We start from the raw sequence: 7,967 nt of genomic DNA, 5'->3' as shown, positions 1-7,967 counted from the left end.
AGAGCGGTGCAGCATTATAACGTAGTGGAAGATTTGGCCCAATCGCCATCCGCTATGTCGACTCTTGAAGTACTACAAAATTGTCCATCCCAAAGGCAGGCTTTGTTATCAGCCATTGGTGGGGTTGATCCAAAGCATTCCAATCTTGTATCCTTTGACCACAAAGGGTACGATCCTCAGTTACCAGCTCAATTAGCTTTCCTTATTCAAGTGAAAGCCCTCAACAAAACTGTTCACCGAACAATTATTGATGAGGGGGCATCTACATGTATTATGTCGATGAGTTGCTGGAAAACTTTAGGATCTCCAACCTTGTCGCGATCTTCGATGACGTTAAAAGCATTCGACGGAAGGTCATATACCCCATATGGTATCCTAAATAACTTGAAAGTTGAACTAGGGGGGAAAACAGTAGAAATAGATGTTGAAGTCATCGATGGGAATCTTGATTACAACATCTTACTAGGAAGACCATGGATATATGCCATGGCAGCTGTTGTGTCGATCTATTTCAGAAAGATTGCATTTCCCTCTCAAGGAGGGATTACAATCGTCGATCAACAAAACTTCCTCCCCAATGGTTCTCAAGTTACTGGAAGCATTCCAATGATCCATGGAAGCAATCTTTCACTCCAAAATATCAGAGTAGGTCTCCTAAAAGACCCTGCCTTAATGGGTACTTTTGCCGTACCGCCTTCGAGTAATCTGGCGGAAGTGGCCACAGTGGAATATGAAACCTTCTATATCTAATGGATTTGGACTCCGAGGACGGTTCTTATCTCGTGTCAACCTCGTTAAAAAATGAAACAAGGAGTCATGAGGATAGTTCTTTTACTGTGTCAACCTCATGAAAAAATGAAACAATCCCCTTTCCAAATCACAAAGGTAAACCTTCATTCCAACCACCAAGTTGAATGTAATGAAGCTTGGGGGGCATGCACCTCAATTTGTGTTATTATGCTGGGGGCATACAAACTTATCATGAGCCGTGTTACCGCAGGGTTCAAGCTCGTTAAAAAATAAACCCACCTCGAGCAGTTTTAGCACATAGTTCATGCTCGTTAAAAAATAAACATAAGATCGAGCAAGTGTTTCAACCCGCGTTTAAGCTCGTTAAAAAATGAACTATCCTCCGGTAAATAACCACCGTGAATGTAACATTATCAGCCATTAAAGCCTTGGTCGTGTTTGCACCGTCACCTCCACTTTTCCATTGGCCGATCATTCACCTCCATTTGATTGTTTACCCATTTTGAGGAACAGCTGTGAAGAGTGATTTCACTAGCCATCCTTGTGACACTGCCGTGATTGGAAAATTCCAACCCTTACCTGGAATCAGCTGCTACCCATTTTATCACTCGTTCCTCAAAAGACGAGTCTTCTTTAAGCTCTTTTCATCTGACTCGTAAAATATGAAAAGATTGCCGAGTTTTGGCCTTCCAGCTCGTTAAAGCGACAGGAAGAGCTATCCCTCCTCTAGATTTTAATCTTTTTGGACCTAAGGGATTATTGCACAAAAATATCAAGCACTTGTTTTGTTCGGCTCGTTAAAACTATCGAAAATTCATCCCATCTGTATTGTTTTATACTTTTTCGGACTTAAGGGATTAGATGATGAAAAAGGAATTCCGGCGTTAACTTTACGTACCTTTTCAGACTCTCTAAAAATGAAAAGGACCGAGTTATCTTTGTCGTTAGACTCGTTAAAAAGATTAATAGCGACAAACTTGTCTTTAGATGAGAACGAGTTTCACTATCGCTAGGCTCGTTAAAACATAGCGATGGGTTTGCCCGAAGGGAAAATTATAGAACAAGCATATGTTATCCTCCTCAAGCTTGACAAAAATAAAGAGGTACTGGTCGGCAATGACTGGGGAAAAATTGGGAAGAAACTCAAAGAACCTTTATTGGTAGCAAGTCGCTCTTGAACATGACACTTCCACTCCGTGCCTGAGTCGGGTTGGGTTGTTTCATTCACCGGTCACATCACCATGGTCTCGCCATACCATCCACCTTTGGGGTAAATGCTACCAATCCATCATATAAGTTTCGCCGATATGTTCAAGAGAAGTCATCCAGAGAAGTCACCCATGTCCCATCCACTGCCATACATTATACTTCATTCTTTCATGACCGCCACCCTGAACCATATATCATCAGATCGTTTTCACCTCCATCAAAATCATTTGCTCCGTTCCGTGTCATTGATGTGGGATACATTAAGGCCCTCCTTTGACGGATTGCTTCTTGTCGACATCAGCTCATTATCCAAGAAGTTGATCTAGGAACACCCTCTTCAGTACTTTGAAGCTTGCATGCCTCAATGGCAAGTTTCTCACTTCCGGCGACAGGTATACATCAATGACCTTCGATCGAAAGATTTTGCGTGGTGTTCGACGCCAAGTCCTTTATTCACACCACGTGAATTGTACTGCAGTACCTTGAGGGTCATTATCATTATCGGTGATTCCTCTCGCGCTTGTTAACAGTTTACATCATTGACTGGTAATCAAGCGATGTCTTTCCATGTTCGACTTCAAAAGATTTCTCACATGGATTGACTTGTACTTCGAGTGAAGATCGGACGAGATTGAAGACCCCGGATCTAGTTTCATCAATCCGGGCTGCGATATATATTCAGGAAAAAATAAAGACATTGACATGTACAGCATTGCAGCACAGATAATCATCCTACCAAAAGGATGATGACTTCATCAAAATCATCAGTCTACCATCAGACGATTGTCTGTCCTGTGTACATAAAAATGAATTTATAAAGCTGAGCATGAGAATGCCCGCCTCATCTAGATCATGAAAACAGTATGAAAAATAATGTATTGTATTGTATCTTATTACAGGTCTCCTCCCAGCATTGAATGAACTTCGGATCCTCCTAATAAAGCATTTCACCCGATAAACGGCCTCATACTTTAGGGGGCAACTGTTATAGACATTTTTGTGCCTTACAGCTCTAAGCATGAAATTTCCATAATCAAAGGGATCCAAAGTCCCTAAAAGTGTTGTTCCTTCCCCTAAAGGAACAAGGTCAACCAATGACAGCTTCTCCTAGAAGTTCTCCACCAGAAACTACTCAGAACTAGTCAAATCAGGATCAATTCAGATGCTCCACTAGCTGCCTGCGTTGCAAAGCACCCAAATACATTGGCTAGGTGCATTGCAACGCACTTGAATGCACTACCCAAGTGCGCTGAGCGGGAAATGACAAGTGGCAGAGTCATTCAATGAGGTGGAGAAACAATGGAAGCTTCCAGAATCTTCTCCAATGACACTTGCCTCACTGAGTTCGACCAAGGATGAGTAAGAGGCTCTCAGTCTCCAAGTGGAAGCAAGAACTGACAGAGAGAAGCCACAAGTCAAAACATAAGCTGACTCATCCTCTCTGCTTACATCTATATATGGATCCCTCATCCCAGAGATCCAGGGGGCTGGAATTTTGTACTTTGCAGAGAACTGCTGTTGGTTTGAGATTGAGATTAGTGCATTGGGTAACTTATGCTTTGTTGGAGGTGAGGAAGGGATTCCTTTGCTGGGAGGTAGATGTTGATCGGGACTCACTTGGTTGTATCTCCTCTTGGACTTTCTTATCATATCAATAAAATTATTTGAGTTTCTCCTACATGCTGTGTATCAATGATGTTTTGTTATATTGGCATGTTTAGCTTAATCTGATCCTAAGCTTTTTATGAATGTAAATCTATATCTTCGTGTAGTTTCTCTCTTCTGTGATCTTGCAGAAATTCAGTGAAGCTGGGCCGGTAAGGGAGCAGGGAGCTGGGAGCTATTGAATAGAGGAGCGATTGGATCAACAAACTAGCGCAAGACACAGGTTAGTTTATCCTTCCTCTTCGTTTACATTTCATAAAGAAGAATACTCAAGTAGTTTTCCTTGTTTGTTGCTAAGGCACTGTCACACCTTAGAGTGGGATAGGGGCGTTCTAAATAGATACTTTTCCCAACAACAATTAGCCCCAATAGTATCGATCTATAAGTTGGGGTTGATGTGCCCAAATGGATCTGTAACAGTTCCCCCTAAAGCATGTAGTCGTAAATATATATGTCGGGTGAAATTCTTTATCACGAGGGGAGAAGGTTTCGAAACAGAAGGTGACCTACACCAATTACAATACATATATCATGATAATTTTATTTTTTCTCATGAACTAGCTGAGGAAAGGCATACCCATGCTCATCTTCTAAAATTTCATTACATGTACAAATATAGTCGTCTACAGATATAGACCCATGAATGGTTGACCATGAATCTAATGCCATTGTTTGATTTAGTACTCCTGAAAATATCGCAACCTAGATGGATGAAACTAGATCCGAGGTCTTCAATCTCGTTCAATCTATTGCTCAAGTACAAGTCTAACCATGTGAATAGATGTTCTGAAGTCGAGCAGGGAAAGACATCATCTGATTACCAACTAATAATGTAAGTTGTCAATAGACATGAGAGGAATCATTGATAATGAAAATGACCGTCATGGTACTACAGTACATTTTGCATGGTGTGAATAAATGATTTGATTTCGAACACCATACAAAGTCTTTTGATCAAAGGCCATTGATGTCAACCTATCGTCGGAAGCAAGAAACCTGCCATTGATGTATGCAAGCTTCAAGGTACTGAAGGGGTGTTTCTAAGTCAACTTCTTGGATGATGTGTTGATGTTGACAAGAAGAAAATTATCACAGGAGGGCCTTAATGTATCCCACATCTAAGAAACGAAACGAGATAAATGATTTTGGAGATGAGAATCGACTGACGACACAAGGTTCAAGAATGGCGGTCATGAAAATGAAGGTTTACGGTATTGCAAAGGATGAAGTTTGAACTGAAAGACTTCTCTTGAACATATCGGTGACACTTAAGATGAATTGGTAGCATTGACCCAAAACAAAGTAATGGAAGGTATGATAGACCAATGGTGTGATAACCATCAAGCTGAATGACCCAATCCACATAGTCACGGTGATGAGGTGAAAGTGTCATGTTCAAGAGCTACTTGCTACCATAAAGTTTTCTCGGCTTTTTCCCATTTTCTCCAGTCATTAGTGACTAGTACCTCTTTATTTTTTATCAAGCTTGAGGAGGATAACATATGCTTATTGTATATTTTCACCCTTCAGGCGAATCCATCGTTGTTTGATGCTTTAACGAGTCTAGTGAAGGTGAAACTCGGTCTTGTCTAGATGGACAAGTTTGTTGCTATTTGATGTTTTTAGCGAGTTTAACGACAAAGATAACTTGGTCCTTTTCATGTTTTAGGGAGTTTGAAAAGGGACAAAAGGAAAACTCAACAAGTTCTTTTTCATAAAGTAATCTCTCAAGTCTGAAAAAGCGTAAAATAATATAAGAGAGATATTGTTTCCAATCCTTTGACGAGATGGAAAGGACAAGCACTCGGAAATCTTTTCATGTTTAAAGACTCTGAAAAGAGCTTAAAGAAGATTCCATTTTGAGGAATGAGTGGTGTCTAAGATAGCAACTGGTTTCGGTGATGTTGGAACTTCTCAAAACATGTTGATTGATGTGAAGAGGCTGGCTAATAAGACCACTCATTGCAACTATTCCTCAAAAAGGGTAAAGCAACCAAGTGAAAGAGTATGATCAGCCAAAGAGATGGTGGTGATGGAACGAAAAAACCAAGGCTCATCTGATAGAAAAGGCTGATAGAATGGAAATCACAAGGGTTAAAATGCAAATGGGTTCATTTTTACACAAGCTTGAACCATAGGGAACTATTCTTGGATTCAGTTTCATGTTTACACAAGATTGAAACGAAAAACTATGCTTGGATTCAGTTTTATTTTTACACAAGCTTAAAACAAAAAACTATGCTTGAGATTAGTTTACATGCCTCCAACATGATGAAAGTGAAAGTCTTCTGTAACCATATAGAAGTTGTTGCGGTGAAGCGGGACGGTTATCCAACACCTATTTGGCTTTGTCCAGATAGGGACAAAGGTGAATGGGGTGATTCCCTTCACATAACCTATAGGGAAACTTAACTTTACCATTAGGTGAATTCCTCCCAAGATTCATTACATTCACCTAAGTAGACTACTCGTGGCTATCAGGTGGATGGAATGAAGGTTCATTTATGAGATCAAGTGAATAGACTCGACTGAGATTTTACGATGTCTAATCAAAGACTCTACTTGGAACTTGGGACATTGTTTCATTTTTTAATGAGCTTGACACAAGACAAGGAAATTTTCTCGTATTCCTTATTTCATTCTTTTTAATGAGCTTGACATAAGACAAGGAACTATGCTCATATCCTTGGTTTCATTTTTTAGCGAGGTCGACATAAGACCAGGAAATGTCCTTGTACCCTTTGTTTCATTTTTGAACGAGGTTGACACAATACCAAGAACTATCCTCATGGGAGTTGTTTCATTTTTTAACGAGGTTGACACAATAAAAGAACTGTCCTCTTATTCCTTGTTTCATTTTTTAACGAGGTTGACACAAGACAACGAACTCTCCTTGAGAACCTGTTTCATTTTTTAATGAGGTTGACATAGTAAAAGAACGATCCTCATATTCCTTTTGATCACAACTCATAAGAAGTCATGAAGGAGAGATCTGGCTCCAATGCCCCCAGTACATGATGTACAACATCACTTAATTGATCGTCATTTGATGTAGGTATGGAACAGATTTCCACATAATTAACTTGTCCCGGGGATGATACCATTGGTACAAAAGGACCACTTAGGGAAGATGGTTGACTAGGAGCCATATTTGGACTGGGAAATGAAAGTTGGTAAACAGTGATAATTCTGCCTTCATGTAGGAAACACATCACTCGAAAGAGTGTGGAAACAATATCTCCCATACCATAAACATAGTCGTGCCCAAGAAGTAAATTCAAATCTAAAGGGCCTGGGACTACCATCACGTTCAGATAAACAATTTTTCCTCCAAAAGTAATAGGTAACTGAGGGAGGATCCCTAATGGTTGACTAGTTCTTCTGTTAAAACCCAACAGATTCTGTGTAGCAGGCACAAGTGGTGGCGAACCAAGCGAATGCCAATTTGTTGAGGAAATGATACTCACAGATGCACCTTCATCTATAATAGTGCCAGATACAATAATATTACAAACTTGTACTATGATCTGGAAAGGCACATAAGAAGCAATATGGAATCCAGCCAGTTGATTCGAATCAAAGAAAGTGACCAGACTACTTGGAGGGTGTACTGTAGAAATAGGAGAATTAACCCCTTGAGTTACAAGAGTGGGATGATTTTCCTCCTATCTCGATGGAACAGGCGGGTTGCCCCCAAGATCATTTGAATATGAAGAAACAAAAAGAACTTGAGTGGTATTGTATTCACTCTCTTCGGGAAGGGTACTATTTACTGAAGGTAAAATTGGGTCAACTCTTACCTCGACCTGTTGATTTGGGTCGGGTATAGACTCATAGGATTCACTTTCAGAGAGAGTGGTTTCGACCGACGGTTGATTTTGGTCAGTTTATTCATCAACTAGTGAAGGATTTAGTGATAGTTTCCTGTAACCAGATGGAAGTCACTACAGTGAAGCAAGATGGTTATCCAACACTTTTTTGGCTTCATCCAGATAGGGACAAAGGTGAATGCGGTGATCCCCTTCACATAACCTACAGGGAAAATTAACTTTAACCTTCTTTCCATGAAATTTATTACCACTAGTTGATATTGTGTCACCAACATGATCTCGAGAGGTTGATGACACAGGATGATGTGAACGGGAAGACCATTCTTCTAAGATCTAAGGAATATCAGGACAATTTCGAAGAAGATGGTCTCCTACACAAATTTTGCATGGACATCGAACGTTGTGAGGCTTGTCAGACGATTTCCCATCAGATGTTGCATGGAAAGCAATGGTTGCTTGGTTGCCCCTCTGCTAAATTTTCTTCTTCTTCTTCTTCTTCTTCCCTTTGTTCTT

Source organism: Pinus tabuliformis, chromosome 1_2, assembly GCF_031772625.1.
Source record: "Pinus tabuliformis cultivar Carrire ecotype Pingquan chromosome 1_2, CPIR1, whole genome shotgun sequence".
NCBI lineage: Eukaryota > Viridiplantae > Streptophyta > Pinopsida > Pinales > Pinaceae > Pinus > Pinus tabuliformis.
The sequence above is the reverse complement of the archived record's forward strand: the minus strand, read 5'-3'. Positions refer to the sequence as shown.